The following is a 22901-nucleotide window of genomic DNA, read 5'->3' as shown; positions in this document are numbered from 1 at the left end:
GTTAATATACGCATATCTATGAGACAAAGAATCCTAAGATTTCAACAAAATCTCAGACTCAATAAAAAGGGACAAGGTAGAAGAAAAATAAAACAAAGAAATGTTCAGTATTTACCACACATTCCATTTCCACCTCTATTTTAATTATATATGATAGAAGAAAATTAGCAGGTAGATTATGCAAGTATCTTCAAAGGTCTGAAAGACTTATGAAATTCACTTTCATTATATTATGGCTAGAGAAAAAAATTTAAATATTGCTCTTAGATTGCTAATATGCCACACAAATATATTAATTAATGCTATCAAAAGATTTCAGAGTCAGTTTTTAATATGAAATACTATAGGATTAAATATAACCCAAGACACGGTTACTCCATTTAAATAATAGAAAGTGTCATGTACATTTCTTAAGTACTCGCAAAATGTGGTTCTTTCCTAGAAATAGTTTTGTGGGTTAGTCTTTATTTTTTTGGCTGGTTTTGACTACCTGAAAAATACAAAGAGAAGAAAGAAGTTAATTTGCATCTCTCTTCAGTTTCTCCAAATATAAAATTATGAGCAATCAGAGTTTATGAGCAATCTGAATTGCACAGATCTGTTGCAGACATAATCACAGATGATTATGATAAACATACTTTTATCTTTTTCATTCTTTGAATATTAAAAGTTAGCTTATTACTATCCTTCAGAAATGCTTAATGGAAATAAAATATATCTCATAACTTCTTAACTACGATTTTAAAGAAAGTGATAACCACTTGAGTGTTCTGCAGAAATACAAGGGCATAAATATAGGCTGTTGTCCCTGAATATGAGTTAAGCTGTGGGTTTCAAATGTTTTCAATCATATGATATTCTGTACTGTGTCTTTCGTATCAGATGAAATATGAAAATAATGATGGGTAGCTTTATAAATATTTAGCAAACACAGTTCTTTTGAGTTTCCAACTCTGATCATCAAGTTCATAATATTTTTGTCTATATGCATTTCCTTACTGCCATTTGCTAAGACTTAAGTAAAGATGGTCACTAAGGGGAAGACAGCCCATAAACCCTATACTTAGTAACTTTAGACTCACATCTACTTGCAGGAGATATACATGACAGATCTATTGTTCTGTATTAGCAGGACACTGTCCCAGTATATGAACACATGCAAACTACTCAGGAAGGCCTTTGAATATTTAAGGCAAGACACTAGTGGCTCATCCCAGTGGGAACCGAAGAAAAGGGGAACCTGATTAAATTTAATGTCATTGTCACTTTTTTTTCATTGCGAAGAATTATATAGGTAGCCATAGCTACCACACTGTTCAGACAGCATGACCACAATATTCCCCTCAGAGGTTGGCGTCAAGGACTGAATTATTCACTCGAAGAATGTGATTCATTGCTGGATGTGGTTCTTACAAGATTAAAAGAGTCATCAGTATATAAAATTCACATACATATTCTAGGGGTGAAAGTAAAACCACTGCAACCTTTTGATCACTGATGAGGTTTTAGAAGAACAATCTGTTAAAAATTATATACTTTTAGTATAGTTTGGACTGTGAATCCAGGTCTGTCTCTATCTCTTTAATTTAAAAATCACTTTGAAGTTAAAAAGTTTTCATATAAACTGTTGAAGGAGTTTAGAACAAGCCCTCTTCTTATTCCTATTCCTTTTTAAAGGGAAGCTACTGAATCAAGATTTAATTATGCTAGTCTATGGTATGTACATCTCTGAGTAAAACCTGCTAATTCACAAAAAATTTTCAGCATCAGCAAATAAGCATTATAATAACCTAACAATGTTTATCACACACACTGTCCTATTTATAATTTTCCTTGTCCCAGGTAAATATTTTCAAATGTCTAGAGTAATTTCTATATACATATTTCACCTAAAGTCAAATAAATATATTTTTAAAAATAAGATAATTGAAAATTTAAATTTCAGATAGTTTTCACTTACTCATCTAATCAAATAATACCTCTCACAGAAGAAAACATGCTATTATTTAGCCATGTATGTTAAATTTCTGATGTTTTTTACCAATATCAGGCCCTGCTCTTTAAAAGGCTATATAAAAATAAATGAAAGCTGCTGCGTAAGGTAGTCCACCAAGGAAGTAATTGGTGACTTTTGATAAACTCAGGGGACTAGTAACAAGCTTTCCGTTGCAGAATGTCAGTTCATCAGTTCAAACTCAGTCCATACAGGCCTGACTAAAAGCCATACCACCTGAGTGTCACTCACTGGAGTTTATAATATGAACGGGAGGCAGACTCCAGTCTGATTAATGGTGGACACAAGTCTACAACCCAGCACCCACCATCATAACTGGCTCCCTCGTTTGAAGTCTCAGGAGACTGAATGGGCAATGGAATTTGAACTACCAACTCATTCTGGTCTCACCAGGGAAGGATGAAGGCTCCCTGATGGGGCTACTTGGCCAAGCTGGTAATGATGCTATTGTGTCCTAGGCCTGTCCTATAGATAAATAGAGAGCTTTCCTCTGTACAAGGACACACTTAAGGACCTTTAAAACACCAAGTCATTCATTCTGCCTACACGGGGTTAAAGAGATGGCCTTTTACGATGACTTTCAAAATAAAAATGTAAATAAGCTTCTTTGTCTCAGTCTACTTGGTAACAATATTTTGAGAGAATATTAATTGTATTGCAAAGAACAACTTGTACTCGTAAAACCTAATTATATTATCTTCCAGTAATGAAATTATATCTAGAGTTTTCTTAAATACAGTATTATTCCACAGCATGAAAACATACTAACATCAAATTCAGAGATCATAATTTTTTTCTATTAAAAAAAAATTCTATGTAGATTCTATATATTGATTATTTAAATTAGATGCCCACAGAGATACCACTTTATTGAGAACTGGGTTGATTACCATGGAATTTGTGAGAAGACAACTGTAAGCAGAGGAAGCTTTGGAGATGCAACTTTCCCCCTGAAATACCAAGGGATATTTTCCTCGGTGTAATGTTAAACAATGTGCTTTGAACAATAAACTGACAATGCCTTTCCTGAGGCTTGTGGTGTGGTCACGGTGTTGATCTCGTCTTTTCTTCTTAATGTGCTCCCATACCAGAGACACTACAATGGTCATTCACAAAAACTACAGTACGGAGAAGTTTAAGATGCCTCTTCTGTAATGTTTCTTTCTTCTATCTGCAGCTGGGGGGTTACAGCTGGTGTCTTTTTTTTTTTTTTTTTTGGTTACCTGAATGGATTTCCGTTTCTTAACTGTACCAGCTTGCCATTCATTATGATGATAGGTTCAATCAGAATATTTTAGTGCCCTTTGGTTTCTGAGTTACCTCTCATTCTTTAAACGGTTTTAAAACAAGTTTTGCTGATGTTGAACATTTTATTATTTAATCCCATCAGTTCTATTCTTTTATAATTATCTGAAACTCTCTCATAAAATGACTAATAGCTGCAAATAAAAATGAGGGAAAAATTTTAACTGAAATCTGGATGTAGGGGATTTTTCTTTTTAAAAGGCTATCAACAGAAAAGAGGTTATTATAAATGAAACTTCAGTTTCTGTTGAATTACAGCTTCTTGATATTACATCTGTAAATGTAAGAAAAATGAGGCACAAAACAATTAAAAGTAGGTTCACTGTTTCTTAATCTAATATTTTCTCTAGGACTAATGACTGAAAAGACTCAATTCAAGGTTACTACCAGCACTGCCCAAAACCAGACATTAAAATACCACAAACTTAAGTGCTTTTAATGACACTGTGATCTGCATGCTTGCAACAACAGCAAATATTGATGATGCCCTTACTATATACGAGGCACCATACGTACGACTTTATATTATCATATTAAATTAATTCTCACCTTATCAAATCTATGAGGTAAGAACAAGTATGCCCATTACATAAACAAGGAAATTGGTGATTAAAGAAGCTAAGTAAATTGCCTAAGGTTCGCAATGATCTAAACCTATTTGAACTCACACAGCTTGAGTTTAAAAGTCTTTCTTAAATGCTGCATTATACAGTCTCACCACATTCATGTCACAATTGGATATTCATCAGCTGTGGAATTTTTTATACACTACTATTCAAATATTATCCTTTGGGAGATGTATCCCCTGGAATTCCTTAATATTGGTTTTGATTTGTTTTTGTTGACAAACAGTACTTAGCAGATATGTGACCCTGAGTATGTCATTTTGTCTCTATGAGTCTCAACTCTCTCACCTCAAAAATGAGGTAAGTGAACTACTGTGTGTACTAAGTCACTTCAGTCATGTCCAGCTCTTCATTAACTCCATGGACTATACAGCCTGCCAAGCTCCTCTGTCTATGGGATTCTCCAGGCAAAAATTCCGGAGTGGGTTGCCATGCCCTCCAACATGGGGATCTTCCCAATCCAGGGACTGAACCCATTTCTTATGGCTCCTGCATTGGCAGGCAGGTTTTTTACCAGTAGCACCGCCTGGGAAGACCAAATGAATTAGGTCTCTAAAAGTCAGTATCATTAGCTTCTGCTGCATAATAAACTATGCCAAAACTTAATGCTTAAACAAAAACTAACCATGTTTTAGCACATGATTTTGTGAGTGAGAAATCTGGGTTGGGTTCAGATGGTGGTTCTTCTGCTGAACTGGGCTGGGTTCAGTCATGTGTCCAGGGTAAGCAACAATCTCAGTTTTCCTGGGAATGAGGAGGTTCCTAGACCACGGGATTTTCAGTGCTAAAATTCAGAAAGTTCCAGGCAAACCAGGTTGCATCCTATATGTATCTGTGGTCAGCTGGCATTCAAGGTTTGACTCAAATGTGTGAAGACCGGCTGGTTATCAACAGATGCCACGAGGTAAGTGAGCCACAGATCTGATCATCATGCCAGGTTCATTCACATCATGGTGGGTATAAGATTCTCATGAGTAACAGGAGAAAGTCCCAATGAGAAAAGTCCCTATTTGTATTACATTTGCTACTTTCCCATGGTTCAAGGCAAGTCATATGGCTCAGACTCAAGGTTCAGAGTACTGTTCCAAGCTTACTGGTTATTAGCAGAATGCAATTCCTTGCAAGTGTGGAATTAGAGTCCCGCTTTCTTGCTGGCTGTCATCTGGCATCAGTCTGAGCTCCTAGAAGCATTCCACAATTGCCTGACATACTCCTCTCCACAGTGTGGTCCTGTGCTTCTTCAAGGCCAGAAGGAAAATCTTTCCACCTCTTTTAGGAGCTCACCTGATTAGGTCAGACTCACCTCAAGTAATCTTTTGATCAACTCAAACTCAATTGACTAGGAACCTTAATTATATCTGCAAATCTTAATTATATCTGCAAAATGAACACAGTCACAGGAGTGTCATCCTATCAGAGTCCCAAATTCTGCTCACATACAAGGGGAAGGGATTACTCAGAATATGTATATCCAGGGGTAAATATACATATTCACCCCTGAGAGGTCTAGATCTTATGAGATCTCTTAAGATCTAGATCTCTGCCTACCAAATACAAGAAAGACTAGCTTGGAGAAGTATAAACCTCTATATTAATATTGAACATGTCTTGTGCCTCGAACCCCCAAAGAATTATCTTTATCAGGTCGTACCATTTCTGTTCTTTTGTTGTGTCATTTGCTTTAAATGAAAAATTACCTAAGACACAGAGTTTTTGTGTTGTGTAGGAATAATTAAATTATTTTCCAAACTAAACTCTATAGTCCCTATAAGGAGCTCCATGTGAGAAATTTATTTTAAAGCTTGCTAGGAGATATTTTGATTTCCTTGAAGAAGTAAAAAAAAATTTCTCTCTTACTGTAGAAATATATAATTACTCTAGAAATATATAAATGATTTTATCTGTCTTTTCTTTTGACTGCCATGAACTTATAGCCAGATTTAAATGAGCCTTTGTTCTTTGTATACAGTGGATGGAGAGTCGTCTCCATTCTTAAATTTGAATTCATATTTTTCTAGTTGGGTTGTAATTAAATATTATAATGTTATAACATTAATTATTTTGGAGTTTTTTTGAGCAGCTGATATTCACAATGGAGTTTTATTAATTTGTTCAAATATTCAGGATTACAAGAACAACATATGTTCTTAGAGTCAAAATATGGTCTAAAAATATATCCAAAAATGTGGCATAAAAAATGCACTTGCATTACTTAAAATTTTAGTTAAGATTCACAATATCGTGCTTAATTCAAAGTCTAGGCAACACAGTGAAGGGAGAGAGTATGAGCTTTGGAGTCAGCCAAGCCTAGGTTTGAAACAGGCTCTGCTACTTGTTATCTGAACAACCTCATGTAAATTAGATTTTTTTACACGTACTGGGTCCTTGGCTTTCTCATCTATAAAGAAAATGGATATTCTACTTCAGAATTATTTTGAGGGCTAAAATGAGGTAAATATGTAACGTATCTATCCTATTGACCGGCATTCATTCTGTGTGACAAGCACTGCCCTGGGCCCAGGGACCCAGCAGTAAAGAAAACAGAAAGACATCTACCTTCTCTTGGAGCACATGCTCTAGCAGAAGAACATAATCACACAAATTACTACATAATTATAATCTGATAAATGATAAAAGAATATAACATGAGTATTTAATGTATTCATAATAAACCATTATACATATATATATGCAGTTACAAACACCCATATATAAATATAACTATATACACATTTCTATCAAACAGTCAATCTGACAAATCTGGAACCAGAACTTGGGCCTTTTCTCACTGAAAATCTTTTAAACGTGTGCTTCATTTTATTTATTCATTATTTTCAGCTGAGCTGGGCCTTCATTGCTGCCCGTGAGCTTTCTCGCTAGTTTCAGCAAGGAGCTGTTCTCTAGTTGCAGTACACAGGTTTCTCATTACAGTGGCGTCTCCTGTTGCAGAGCACAGGCTTTAGGCACATGGACTCGGAGTTGCAGCTCATGGGCTTAGTTGCGTGTGGAATCTTCCTGGACTAGGGATCAAACCCGTGTTCCCTACGTTGTCAGGTAGATTCTTAAGAAATAATTTCAGTTTCTGTGTGACATATATGTCTTGTTTAAATTGTTCATATGTATGTATTACTTTTATAATGTGTAATAAATCCTTAAAATAAAATTTACTTTCATTATTAATCCTTACAACTATATAAATATAGAAAGATAGTATCTGTAATATGCACAAAAGATAATGCTGTCAAATGAAAATTTTTTTCAATTTAATTTTCATCACTAATGAACAATAATATAAGAAATAAGGCAACTTAAAGGGGTTGCCAGTACCTTAATGCAAGTACTTCAAGGATCCTCTTATCAGGGCCCTGCTCTTTATACTTAGTGGCTCCTGTTGTTATGGCCAGGACAAAGAAATCTTCTTTTGGAAGTTAGGTCTAAACAAGTCTGTTCAATGCTAATACCTCCAGGATGGATCAGAATGTAGGCAAAGAATCAGAAAAACTCGAGCGTTAGACCTGGGATGGAGAGGGACAGAAAGAACTTCACAGAACTAAGGATGATTCAGTAAGGAAAGTACTTCACAAGGTATCTAGGTTCACCTACATATTTCTTAGAGAATTTGGTGAGAATGCTGCCTCATGACAATGTATTGTTTGAGATAAACAAGTTCTAGTTCCAGGAGACAACCTAAACAAACCTGCCTGATACAGGTACAATTTCCTTGAAAATGGAAGGGCCAAAGGTAAAGTTTGTCATTAAGGCAGAGTTGTTTACTCTTAGAATTCCATGGAAATAAATTACAGTATCTTTACCAGAGCAACATATTCACATGAGGGAGAATTTTGTTTTGAGGACTTAGCCTCTAGGTTTCCTTCATTTATAAGTGGGTCTTTGAGTTTTCAGGGCATATTCTTAAAGGTAATCATAAAGCAGCTAGAATTAATGGCAATCTGTTCCTAGAGCAGCTTTTATGAGGTGTCAAACATTATCTTGCTTTGTTTATTTAAGCCCCCTTTACAAAGTCACTTTCTTGTTGATCTGTTTCTCCTAGTTTCCTTTAGAAAGTCACCATCAATAGTGTACATTTCCCAGTGAATGAAATCTTTAATAAAGGATGTTATTTTAAGGCACATGAAAATAAACTACAAATGTGCAACAATAGTAATTTATTTTGCTAGCCTCTTATTGTAGTGATCTATTTGGGGTTTTTTCTTCCCTACAGAATTCATTATTTTCTGGCCAATAAACTTAGTCAATCTTATGTCAGTAATCAAAAAAGAGAAAGAATCTTTTGAATAGGTTATCTGGAAAGTGAATTTTATAAAAATTAATTCTCAAAACATATTGAGAAAACAAAAAATTGTAGACCAACTAATAAATTTACTAGTTACTCCAACAACTAAAATTAGCTTAAGTGTGATTTAAAAAATTCACTGCAGATTCCTTGATGATCAGATATAGTGATCATATCCTCAAAATATTTTGAGAATTAAGAAAATACAATGCTATAAAATTACAATTGTCCTAGGGAAGAATGCTTAGGTGACCAGTAATCTGGAGGAACACAGATCATCCCATGGTTAAGTACATCATATATTTCATATCACCAAATGATAACCTCTGATTACACTCCCATAAAGATGCCATAATTGACAATTCACAGGTACATCAAATATTGTGACTCATGCTGTGTAGAAGTATGCTCTATACTCAGTAGCCCTGTGAGGTTTGTCTCATAGAATAGGAGCTTGTAAAATAATGCCTTACACTTGTTTACTTACTAGAGTCTATTCATTTCATAATTGAATCCAGACTATGAAAAATGTCAAAGGAAAGTGAAAGATTTTTATTTTTCTCAGTTTTAATAATCTCTGAAAACAAATGAAAATGCCAATCCCCCTAAAGATAATTCAGTTACATTCATTATGGTTTTCTGAAAAGTTCAATTATAACTCTTTATTATATTTTTGGAAAATTAGCTTTTTTTCCGTTCATACTTGAGAGGGAAAATAGAATAAACATATATGAAAAAAGAGAGCAGAATAAATATACACAAAAAAGAAGACGTAATTTTAAAAATTAAATAATGAAAGGGCCAAATGTAACCACATTCAGCTGCCAGACCAAAAAAAAAAAAAAAAAGCTCCAGAATGACTTGAAAGTCAGTAAATATGAGCTTTCTGTAACTTACAGAAGTATATCAACAGAACGTTACAAGCCACCACTACTATGAAAAATTTGGATGACTTAGGCATATTAGTGGGGGAGGGATATCAGAGAGCAAATGTAAGGGAAAAGATAACTGAGTTAGAGTACTGTTACAAGATACAACAGCACCTGTACAACACTTCCCAGAAGCCAGAGGACTGCTTTACTCTGCAAAGGAAGTGTGGCATCTAGTGGACATTTCATTTCTGCAATACCTCTCTGTATTTTACAGAGAAATAGATGCGATAGAGGGTAGATCTTTGTGGTTTAACTGTCTTGTTGTTTCTGCTGTTAGTTTTAAATAAGCCATTTTTCATCTTTCATGAAGTGTGATTTTTTGTGTGTGTGCTAACTTGGCAATAAAATCAAGCTGCCCATATGAAAAAACAAATTGTTTAGAATCTATAGTTCTATAAAGTGATTCTTATCTGAGTGTGTATACATTTTACTTTGAAAAAATATTGCAATATGAGATTATTGAATTATATTTACATGAAATAAAATAATTTTATTTTTCTTGGATATTCAGTTCAGTTCAGTTCAGTCGCTCAGTTGTGTCGCTTCCCAAATGTGAAATGCTTTAAGAAAGCTGGAACAAATATATTAGTATATGAACATACTGCTTCATATCATGAACATCTTTTACAAGTCAGAGATTTCAAGCATAACAGAAATATTGCATTGAAATTCATAGAATTCCAAAGTACATGTTGAGTTTATTTTGGAAACCAATATTTTCAAAATAAGGTATTTTAAGTGATAAGTTAGAAACAAATTTCAAGCTCTGTTGATTTTAGTTATTCCCTGATAAAAGGTAGACATGGTTCCAGTAAAAATTTACTTCTAAATATTCCTCATGACCCAAAATACATTAACATACTACATTATTTCAAAATTCACTTTTGCCTTCTTATTAAATCAAATGTTTTAAAAAAACTTACTTGCTAAAAGTTAAACAACTTCAAAATAGTTTAGTGTTGTTCTATAAATTGACTAAACTCTCAAGTTATCAAAAATCTTAGACACTATTTTACTCTACACTAAAATATTTTTTGTCTACTGTTGATACCATAGATTTGCTTATATGGAGTTGGCCTTTTAGTAACAGGAAACTTTGAAGAATAATTTGTGAATATCAGGTAGGGAGTCTGCAATGGCTTGGGATTTTCACCACTTGGGGGAATAGAGCATATACTTCTGTTCATGGTTTGGTTCCCCCCTAGTGGACATCAAGTAATACTGTAAATTCAAATTCTCACATAATATTCCAATGGTCAAAGTAATAGAAACTAGTGTAGGTGCAGCAGAAAGAACTAAAGTTTGAATCTTACAGTTCATATTTAACTCGGCATCTAACCATTCATTGTTCAAAATGTGGAAGAATGACCTTTAAAGAATCTGTAAATACATGAAGAACATTATATACTTGCAAAGTTAATATTCTGATGATTTGAAAAATATTGAAACATTTGGAAACTTTACTTATTTTCATGGTGAAAGTGAAAGTGTTAGTCGCTCAAACCTGTCCAACTCTTTGTGACCCCAAGGACTGTAGCCCACCAGGCTCCTGTGCCCACGGAATTCTCCAGGCAAGAATACTGGAGTGGGTTGCCATTCCCTTCTCCAGGGGATCTTTCCGATCCAGGGATCGAACCTAAGTCTCCCACATTGCAGGCAGATTCTTTACCGTCTGAGCCACCAGGGAAGCCCAAATAATAATCCATACTTTATTCCATAAGAATTTTGTAAATTTAGGAAAACCCCTTCTTCCATTTCTTATATCACTCTGCAATGACTTATAAAGTGTGCAACTTTATAACTTCTTAAAGGGAAAGCCCTTCTTTTCCACATATTGTACTCCTTAGCATATAATACTCCTTCCACACCATTCTAGAATACATAAAGGAAAGAGAAAATGAGTTGGAAAGAATCAATGAATTTTTAGTGTAATATTTGTGTTTAACAGAAATTTAATAAAACTGAAAAAAAAATAGAGACATAAGGAGAGGAGAAAGATGGAAAGGGGAGGAGAAAAGTGAGTGGAGTTGCTCTGCAACCTCAGTGAAAAAGGATTGCCCTGGTATTGGCATTTCAGCACTGTACTGTACAAATAGCCATGGCAAAATACAGTAACTTAACAAAACTGCATTCCACATAACTGCAAACAATATCAGTAGCAATTACAACAGCTTCCACAGATATTAAATATGGAAGTTTTTCACAATGTCTAAAGCACTACACAAATATAAGTACTGCTGTCTTTGGTAGCAGATATAACACCTAAGACTTATAGAATCTTACTTACAAACTGGTAAACATAGTATTAACTGGTATATGCACATCACTTCATTTGAGCCTTGCAACAACCCAAAAAGTAGATTTTATTTTATCCTTATTTTGCATAGGAGGAAAACAAGGCACAGAGAGGTTAATTCCCCAAAGCTACACAATTAGAAGACAGAAAAGGAAGGAGTCAGACAGCAATCCTAGATCCTAAATCTGTGTTTAACCTTTGAATCTCTGGAATATTACATTGGTAATGCTAACAACAGTAACATCAATAAGAATCTGGTAAGCAAATATATCAAATACACACATTAGAACTAAATTAGACCTCAATTTGGGGTAAATTCTACTTCAAAATTACAAGCAGAGATACCATACATTATAGGTATTGATACTGTCCTTCAGATTTATTTTCACATTTGAGAAAACAAGCAGCAAAAATGCCCTCTTGCAGCATCAGATTGTTGCTGAAGATTAATCTTTTAAATAAAAACAGAAAAATGACAAGCCGTTGTACCAACTTGTAACATGAAAAAATGTATTTAATCCAAGATATTCATAGAATTATTCTTTAAAAAACATTTTAAAGCAATGAACTACTTATAACCTTTCAAAGCCACTGGATTAAAAGGAGATTTACCTTTTTCTTTAAAAACTGCTTACATAAAGGTTTTGAAGTTCCCCACTTCCATGATAAAAGGTGCAGGTTTATACAAAAGTCTTATTCTTCGGGGGATATTTAGAAGTGGGTTAGTTTTATAAAATGTTAAATAAGTATTTCATGAAGCTATAAAAGGTCAAAATATCAAATCTGCCAAATAGTACCACTGATACATTTTAATACCAATCCTTGTAATATTTACCATCATTTCCCCACAACAAAAATAATATCTTATTTCATGATTAATTAAGCTCTCTAATAATGTTAGTTTCAGTGATATGATCTGATAAGAATTACAGAGCTCTAATTATATGAACCTCTTACCATGAAGGAAAGATAAAAATTGATCTTTTATAAATTTCCCCTTTTGCAATTGATATTTTCCTGATCGCTTTACAAGCGGGGTTTTTTATTTTTAATAGACCCCCCAAACATAAATATCAATATATTAGAGCCAAACCCAAAAAGTCCCAACAGAGTAGGTTACTCAAAGAGTAAATGACCTATGGGTAATAAAAGAAGTAAACAGAAGCCACAAAAATTAGGTACCCAGAACTGCTTTAGGTGTTTATTTTATTTGAAAGTGAAAGTTGTTTAGTCATGTCCAACTCTTTGTGACACCAAGGGCTATATAGTCCATGGAATTCTCTAGGCCAGAATCCTGGAGTGGGTAGCCTTTCCCGTCTCCAAGGGATCTTCCCAACCCAGGGATCAAACCCAGGTCTCCCACATTGCAGGCAAATTTTTTACCAGCTGAACCACAAGGGAAGCCCAAGAATATTGGAGTGGGTAGCCCATCCCTTCTCCAGTGGCTCTTCCCAACCTAGGAATCGAACCAGGGTCTCCTGCATTGCAGGCAGATTCATTACCAACTGAGCTATCAGGGAAGTCATTATTTTATTTGGGTGATTCTCAAACCTTGGCTACCAGCCCAGCAGCATAATCATCACCTGTATACCTGTTGCTAAGTCACTTCAGTCGTGTCCGACTCTGTGCGACCCCATAGACAGCAGCCCACCAGGCTCCCCTGTCCCTGGGATTCTCCAGGCAACAACACTGGAGTAGGTTGCCATTTCCTTCTCTAATGCATGAAAGTGAAAAGTGAAAGGGAAGTCGCTCAGTCATGTACAACTCTTCGCGACCCCACGGACTGCAGCCTACCAGGCTCCTCCGTCTGTGGGATTTTCCAGGCAAGAGTACTGGAGTGGGGTGCCATCACCTTCTCCATGTATACCTGTTAGAAATGCAAATTCTCAGGCCCACATCAGAACTACTCAGTCTGAAACACTGAAGGTGGGGGCCAGCAGTCAGTGTTTTTGTAAGCCTTCCAACCATCCAATTTAATCCTCACAATGACCCTATAAAATTAATAATTTCTATATTTTACAAACAAAGATTAAACAACTCTCCAGGCCAGAATACTGGAGTGGGTAGCCTTTCCCTTCTCCAGGGGATCTTCTCAACCCAGGGATCAAACCCAGGTCTCCCCCATTGCAGGCAGATTCTTTACCAGGTGAGCCACCAGGGAAGCCGAAGAATACTGGAGTGGGTAGCCTATCCCTTCTCCAGCAGATTTTCCCAACCCAGGAATTGAACTGGGGTCTCCTGCATGGCAGGCAGATTCTTTACCTAATAGCTGAGCTATTAGGGAAGCCCAAACAACATCCTAATGGTACCAAAAAAGAAAAGACAGAAAGATTCAATTGCATCTTGTCTAAAATGGAAACATTTTAGACCCAAAGACATAAACAAGTTTAAAGCAAAAAGATGAATATATATATATATATATATATATATATAACATGCAATTAATAACCATAAAAGAGCTGCAGAAGGTACACTAATATCAGACAGAATAGACTTTAAGACAAAAAGTATTTCCAGAGACAAAGAATATCATTTTAAGATAAAAGGGTCAACTCATTAAGATGATATAACAATTATAAACATCTACACATTCAACAATTTATAACTGATATAACAGTTATAAACATCAACACATTTTTCCAGTAGTCATGTATGGATGTGAGAGTTGGACTATAAAGAAAGCTGAGTGCTGAAGAATTGATGCTTTTGAACTGTGGTGTTGGAGAAGACTCTAGAGGGTCCCTCGGACTGCAAGGAGATCCAACCAGTCCATCCTAAAGGAAATCAGTTCTGACTGTTCATTGGAAGGACTGATGTTGAAGCTGAAACTCCAATACTTTGACCACCTGATGTGAAGAGCTGACTCATTGGAAAAGACTCTGATGCTGCGAAAGATTGAAGGTGAGAGGAGAAGGGGACAATAGAGGATGAGATGGTTGGATGTCATCACCCACTCAATGGGGATGGGTTTGAGTAAACTCCGGGAGTTGGTGATGGACAGGGAGGCCTGGCGTGCTGCAGTCCATGGGGTCACAAAGAGTCAGACATGACTGAGTGACTGAACTGAACTGAACTGACACATTCAACAACTGACCCTTGAAATATATGAGACAAAAATAACAGAATTGAAGGGAGAAATACATAATTCAAGAATAATAATGGTGATTTCAATACTCCACTCATAATAAAAGGTAGAGGAATTAGACAGAAATCACATGAATACAGAAGTTCTGGAGAGTACTATAAACCAACTTGACTGAACTGACATCTGTAACACACTCCAGACAACAACAGCAGAATAATTCTTTAGTGCATATGGATCATCATCCAGGATACACCATAAGTTAGACCATAAAGCAAGTCTCAACAAATTTAAAAAGATTAACATCATGCAAAGTATGTTCTCTGACTATAAGGGGATTACATTAGATATCAAAACAGAAGAAAATATAAGAAAGCTACAAATATTTAGAAAATTTAAACTGTACCTCTAAATAACCCATGCATCAAAGAAGAAAAGAAACAAGAAAATATTTGTGAAATGTTGCTAAATAAGTATTTAGAGAGAAATGTATAATTGTAAATATGTGTATTAGAAAGGAAACAGAAAAACTAAATAGATCTGGTAAGTAAAGAAATGTACCTAGTACTTAAAATCTTCATTAAAATAAAAATCCCATATCCAGATGGCTTCAGTGATAAGTTCTTCCAAACATATAAAGAATAATACCAACCCTTCACAAATTCTTCCAGAAAACAGAAAAGGAAGTAACATGTTGCTAAGTTGCTAAGTCGATTCAGTCGTGTCCGACTCTGTGTGACCCCATAGACGGCAGCCCACCAGGCTCCCCTGTCCCTGGGATTCTCCAGGCAAGAACACTGGAGTGGGTTGCCATTTCCTTCTCCAATGCATGAAAGTGAAAAGTGAAACTGAAGTCGCTCAGTCGTGTCCGACTCTTAGTGACCTCATGGACTACAACTTACCAGGCTCCTCCGTCCATGGGATTTTCCAGGCAAGAGTACTGGAGTGGGTTGCCATTGCCTTCTCCGAGGAAGTAATATAGCTCATGCTAAAAAGTGAGTATTATCTTTATATTAGAAAAAAGAAAAGCTGATCGAGAAAGGGAGAAAATACAAATTACCAAAATCAGAAATGAAAGAGGAGACATCACTAATCATTTTATAGAAATTTAAATTATCATAAGGGAAGACTGTGAACAACTCTATGTCAACAAATTGGACAATGAATATGAAATGGACAAATTAAAAAAACAAAAATGTTGTTACTGAAACTGACTTAAGAAAAAGAGAAAAACTTAATATAACCACAACAAATGAACCTGAAGTAGTAATCTGCAATCTTCCTATAAAAATGAAGCTCAAGCCTAAATGGCTTTACTGATCAATTCTATGAAACATTTAAAGAAGAAAGAACACTAATCTTTCCCAAACTCTTCCCAAAGACAGAGGAGAAGGACATACTTTCCAACTCATTCTATGAAACCAAGATTATCCTGATACCAAAGCCAGACAAAGATATCACTACAAACTAATATTCCTCATGAATATACACTCGAAAGCCCTCAACAAAATGTTAGCAAATCAAACCCAGGAAGATATCAGAGGGACAATGTACTATGACCAGTGCAGTTCAGATGCTCAGTTGTGTCCGACTCTTTGCGACCCCATGAATCGCAGCACACCAGGCCTCCCTATCCATCACCAACTCCTGGAGTTCACTCAAACTCACGTCCTTCGAGTCAGTGACGCCATCCAGCCATCTCATCCTCTGTCGTCCCCTCCTCCTCCTGCCCCCAATCCCTCCCAGCAGCAGAGTCTTTTCCAATGAGTCAAGTCTTCATATGAGGTGGCCAAAGTTCTGGAGTTTCAGCTTTAGCATCATTCCTTCCAAAGAACACCCAGGACCAATCTCCTTTAGAATGGACTGGTTGGATCTCCTTGCAGTCCAAGGGACTCTCAAGAGTCTTCTCCAACACCACAGTTCAAAAGCATCAATTCTTCAGCGCTCAGCTTTCTTCACAGTCCAACTCTCACATCCATACATGACCACTGGAAAAACCATAGCCTTGACTAGATGGACCTTTGTTGGCAAAGTAATGTCTCTGCTTTTCTTTCTTTTTTTTTTTTTTTACATTGAAAGTTTATTTGAGAAAGTCAGGTCCTCATAAATGTGCATAAATCAGTGAATCAATGAATAAGTGAACAAGTAAATGATTATATTTTCAAAATTATAAAAGGATGAAGGTAAAATTCTCTTTAAATTCAATTTTCTCTTTTTTCTTTTTTAAATTTTATTTTATTTTTAAACTTTACATAATTGTCTTAGTTTTGCCAAATATCAAAATGAATCCACCACAGGTATACATGTGTTCCCCATCCTGAACCCTCCTCCCTCTTCCCTCCCCATACCATCCCTCTGGGTCGTCCCAGTGCACTAGCCCCAAGCATCCAGTATCGTGCATCGAACCTGGACTGGCATCTCATTTCATACATGATATTTTACATGTTTCAACGCCATTCTCCCAAATCTCCCCACCCTCTCCCTCTCCCATAGAGTCCATAAGACTGTTCTATACATCAGTGTCTCTTTTGCTGTCTCGTACACCGGGTTATTGTTACCATCTTTCTAAATCCCGTATATATGCGTTAGTATACTGTATTGGTGTTTTTCCTTCTGGCTTACTTCATTCTGTATAATAGGCTCCAGTTTCATCCACCTCATTTTGGTCATAACTTTCCTTCCAAGGAGTAAGTGTCTTTTAATTTCATGGCTGCAATCACCATCTGCAGTGATTTTGGAGCCCCCAAAAATAAGGTCTGACACTGTTTCCACTGTTTCCCCATCTATTTCCCATGAAGTGATGGGACCAGATGCCATAATCTATGACCCAGCAGGATTTAAACACAGAATGCAAAGTTGGTTTAATATTCAAGTAGAAATTAATATCTTATTAAAAGAATAAAGAACAAAATACACATGACTCTCTTAAAAGATGTAAGGTACCTGAAAAAATTCACTCTTAATGGAAACAAAAAAACAAAGAAATTCTCCACAAGCTAGGAATAGAAGGGAACTTTCTTAATCTGATAACAGGAATTAATGAAAAACTTATAGCTAGCAGTATACTCAATAGCTAAAAGATTGAACGTTTTCCCCCTAAGTACAAGGCAAGGATATCTGCTCTCATCACTTCTTTTCAACATCGTATTTGAGATTCTAACCAGAGTAATCAGGTGCTATAGACTGTTTGTGTTGCCCCAAAATTCATATGTTAAAACCTAATCCCAAATATGATAGCAATTGGAGATGGGTTTTTCTGGGGAAGTGGTTTTTTGGGGGGATTACTGTCCTAATAAAAGAGATCCCAGAAAGTTGCCCTTCGACCCTGTGAAGTCACAGAGAGAAGAGGGCTATCTGTGAACCAGGAAGCTCATCCTCACCAGACAGTGCCTTAATCTTGGCTTCAACCTCTAGAACTATGAGAAATAAATTGCTGTGTAAGTCACCCAGTTTGTGGTATTTTTATTATAGCAAACAGATTAAAACATCAGGCAAGGAAAAAAAATAAAGGAAAGAGAGAGAGGAAAAAAAGGGGGGGGAGGGAGGGAGGAAGGAAGAAAAGAAGAGTATTTATGTAAGAAATGCAGGAATAAATTATTAACAGGCAACATGATCTAATATGTAGAAAATTCCAAAGAATCCACACCAAAACTACAAGAACTCAATGATAAGAAAAGAAATAAATCACTTTAAAAATAGGCAAAAGACTTGAACAGTCATTTCAACAAAGAAAATATATGAATGATCAATAAATATAAAAAGAGTCAACCAGTTACTAGGAAATGTGAATTAAAAATCACTTCATTCCCACAAGGATGGCTATTAAAAAGACAAAATAACAAGTGCTGGAGAGGATATAGAGAAACAAGAACCTTCAAACTAAGCCACTTCAAAAAACATTTTGGCACTTTCTTTAAAAATTAAACATAAATGTACCCTACGACTAGTATTTCTAGTTTCAAATATCTATCCCTGAGAAATGGAAACATACATCAACACAAAGACAATCATGAATGTTTATAGAACCATTATGCATAACTGCCAAAGGTGGAAAACTTTTAGATGATCACCTGGTGAATGGATAAACAAACTGGTGTGTGTGTATATACTGAGATTCCATTTTGCAGCAAAAAGAAACAAAACTACTGAAAAAGATGAAACTCAAATACTTTGCTAAGTGAAAGGTGGCCACAAAAGATCACATACCATAGGATTTTATTTATATTAAATGGCCTGAAAAGGCATACCTACAGAAATTTTAAAAATCAATTACTGCTTGCCTAGGGCTGTGGAATGGGAATTGACTGCAGAGGGACAGAAAGGAATTTTTGGAGGTAAAGGGAATATCATAAAACTGGGTTGTGGGTAATAGCTTCAAAACTCTAAATTTACTCAAAAAATCATTTAATCATACACTTAAAGTAGATTTCTATGGCATGCAAATTACACCAAAATCAAGCTGTTAAAAAAAATTATCCTATTTCCATAATAAGTGAAGGGACTGGGATTTAAACCCAGGACTAACTTTCCATCAAATATTTTATGTTTCTTTTTGTGATGAATAAATCCCATTTTTTAAAAAATAGACATTTCAGATTTGGAGCTAGCTGAAAAGTGAAATATTTTAGCAAGATATCTTCTGACAAGAATTGGCATGTAAGGTTTATTTGTTTGTTTGTTTCCCACATTTCCTTGCCAAAATACTTGCCTTTAAAATTGTGGCCAATTATTTTTTGCAGGTTATTATCCTTAATTTGCTAATAGTTTTACTAACAAAAAGGCATAGAAAAAATTGGGGGTGTTCAAAACATAATACACTTTAAAAGTGATTTGTTTTCCTTTATTCAATAAAGTAACAGATAATATCAGCAGCCTACACATCCTGATTTCTATTCTCTGCTTTCTTATTTCTCAGAGGCAGAACATCACAGGTTGGGAGTGAGTCACTATCATCTATGCACCTTAACACCTGCATATTAACAGGAGCACCCCAATACTAATTCCACTAAGATTTTTATCTAGCTCATTTTTCTGCACCTCTAATGATCCTGGCTTAATAACTAAATATGGCAATATATCAGAAAAACACATTTCTTTTACAAAAAAAAAAAAAAACAAGAAAAATTATTCTATTTTTCACAAGACAGAGTAAAGCAAATTTCCAATCCAATGTTCACGACATTTATTCCAGATGGCCTTCCCCTCCTTGAAAGTCTCTAAAAGCCCTTTAATGAAAACTCTCTCCCAAGCTCATTGTGGTTAGAACACAATAAGCAAAATGGAGAAAGGCATCCAGATGAAAGTGAAAACGTAGATCAGGCCTTATCAACCTCCTTGAGGATGTTAGTTTTTATCCTAAGGACAATGAGAAGCCTCCAACTGGTTTCAAACAGATAAATAAAATCTAATTTACCTCTCAGAAAGATCTACTTATTTCCCAGATGGCTCAGTGGAAAAGAAACTGACTGCAATTCATGAGACATTGGACACAGGGGTTTGATCCCTGGGTCAGGAAGGTTGCCTGGAGAAGGAAATGACAACCCACTCCAGTATTCTTGCCTGAAAAATCCCATGGACAGAGGAGTCTGGCGGGCTAGAGTCTATGGGGCTGCAAAGAGTCAGACACGACTAAGCAACTAAACAAATATTGTATGAAGACTAGATTATTGCTTTTGCTGTTCAGTTGCTAAGTCTTGTACGATTCTTTTCGACCCCATGGACTGCAGCACACCAGTTAACTTTCACCATCTCCCGAGTTTGCCCAAGTTCATGTCCACTGAGTCCATGATGCTATCTAACCATCTCATCTGTGCCCTCTTCTCTTGCCTTCTATCTTTCCTGACATCAGGGTCTTTTCCAATAAGCTGACTCTTCACAGCAGGTGGCCGAAGTATTGGAGCTTCAGCTTCAGCATCAGTCCTTCCAATGAATATTCAAGGTTGATTTTCTTTAGGATTGCCTGGTTTGATATCCTTACTGTCCAAGGGACTCTCAAGAGTCTTCTCCAACACCACAGTTCAAAAGCATCAATTCTCTGGTGCTCAATCTTCTTTATGGTTCAACCCTCACATCTGTACATGACTACTGGAAAGATCATAGCTTTGACTATATGGCCTAGATTGGATTAGGCTAATTAAATAAAGAATACTTAAACCCTCAAGGCTTCTCAGGTGGCTCAGTGGTAAAGAATCTGCCTGCCAATGCAGGAGACTCAGGTTTGATCCCTGGGTTGGGAAGATCCCCTGGAAAAGGAAATGGCAAACCACTCCAGTATTCTTGCCTTCATAATTCCATGGAGAGAGGAGCCTGGTAGGCTACAGTTCATGCAGTTGCAGAGTCAGATGTGACTGAGCAATTGAGCACTCACTCAACCCTCAGATTATTAAAATAGGCACTTGACTGGGATTTATGAATGAAGAAAGAATTATTCCTTATAAACTCTGCTGCTGAGTCCCTTCAGTCGTGTCTGACTCTGTGCGACCCCATAGACGGCAGCCCACCAGGATGCCCCGTCCCTGGGATTCTCCAGGCAAGAACACTGGAGTGGGTTGCCAATTCCTCCTCCAATGCATGGAAGTGAAAAGTGAAAGTGAAGTTGCTCAGTCGTGTCCGACCCTCAGCGACCCCATGGACTGCAGCCTTCCAGGCTCCTCCATCCATGGGATTTTCCTGGCAAGAGTACTGGAGTGGGGTGAACTCTGGGGTCCTCTAATCTCTCCTCCTTAGTATAAAGAGGAAGGTAATCTTTGTACTCTTTCTCTCAGATAGGTATGATCTGTGATGATTGCGATGCTAACAATGTTCTATTTTTTAAAATCACAGATCATGATTTGACTGCTACTGAACCCCTCCCTGGTTATATTCTTAAGAGCGCTGGAAAGCACTGATAAGTAAGCAGGCTGCACACCACAACAGTATCACCAGAACACTGTCCTCCAGCAGGGGCTCATCTGACATCTAATACCAAAACCAGGGGTTGGCTCTTCATTGATGTATCTCATCCTCAAGGGAAAGTTTATTTCTCATTCATTAAAGTATCTCTGTTTCCAAGAACAGCAACATCAAAGAGCCATTCAAAAACTGGCATATTTGGACTTCTTCCCTGGAAGTCCAGTGGTTAAGACTCCTCACTTTCACTTCAAGAGTTGAGAGTTTTAATCCCTAGTATAGGAACTAAGATCCCACATACTGAAACTTACATAATATTGTAAATCAACTATAACTCAAAATTGGTGGGGGTGGGGGGGAGAAACCAGCATGTTATTATCGTTTAGTCGCTAAGTTGTGTCCTTGTGTCTGACTCTTCTGCGACCCTGTGGACTGTAGCCAGCCAGGCTCCTCTGTCCATGGGATTCTCCAGGCAAGAATACTGGAGTGGATTGCCAATTATTTCTGCTTTCCATTTTGTTCCTGACCCAGGGATCAGATCTGTGTCTCCTGCATTGGCAAGCAGATTCTTTACCACTGAGCCACCAGGGAAGCCCCACATGTTATGAGGACCTATAATTAATAATCAATGAAAAAATAGCATGGAAGTCAAAAAAAATAAATCATGTTTAATCTTTCACTTGCATCCTGAAGTCTTACAGGTCCTTCTATTTTTTTATCTCACTTCAAGAGATCAGACTAAAGGAAGAGTAATTAGCATTATGCTTATACATTGTTATCATAAAGCAGAATTAGAGATAATTGAAGATTTTAAATATATTTTACATGAGAGAATGTCAGGCTTGGAATTGCTTCAGAATAGTTTAACAGGAGGAGACAAAGATGAAGTTGATAATTGCTGAAACTGGATATTGTTTTTCCTGGGACTCATTATACTATTTTCTATTGTGCATTTATTTGAAGTTTTTCATAAGAAAAAGCTTTAAAAAATCCATGTGGATTGAGAAAGTGGACATTCTCTCACACAAAATTAATAAGAGCATAAATTTTCACAACCTTTTAAAAATTAATGTATAAATAACTTTCAAAAATAAAAATTTTATGCAAAGCAAAGGAAGCCACTAACAAAATGAAAAAGGTACCTCCCAAATGGTTTAAAACATTTACAAAAAAATATAGAAAAAAATATAAAGAACTCAAAAACCAATAGCAAAATCAATCCAGTTTAAAAATGGGCAAGATATCTGGATAGACATTTTCCCAAAGATAAACAGATGACAAACAGACACATGAGAAGATGCTCAACGTCACTAATCATTGGGGAAATGCAAATCAAAACCATGATGAGGTATCACCTCACACCTGTTAGAATGGTTATTATCAAAAAAGATAAGAAATAACAAGTGTTGGAGAGGATGTGGAGAAATGGGAACCTTCATGTACTGTTGGAATGTAAATTTGTGT

Source organism: Bos javanicus, chromosome 6 (genome assembly GCF_032452875.1).
Source record: "Bos javanicus breed banteng chromosome 6, ARS-OSU_banteng_1.0, whole genome shotgun sequence".
Lineage (NCBI taxonomy): Eukaryota > Metazoa > Chordata > Mammalia > Artiodactyla > Bovidae > Bos > Bos javanicus.
The sequence above is the reverse complement of the archived record's forward strand: the minus strand, read 5'-3'. Positions refer to the sequence as shown.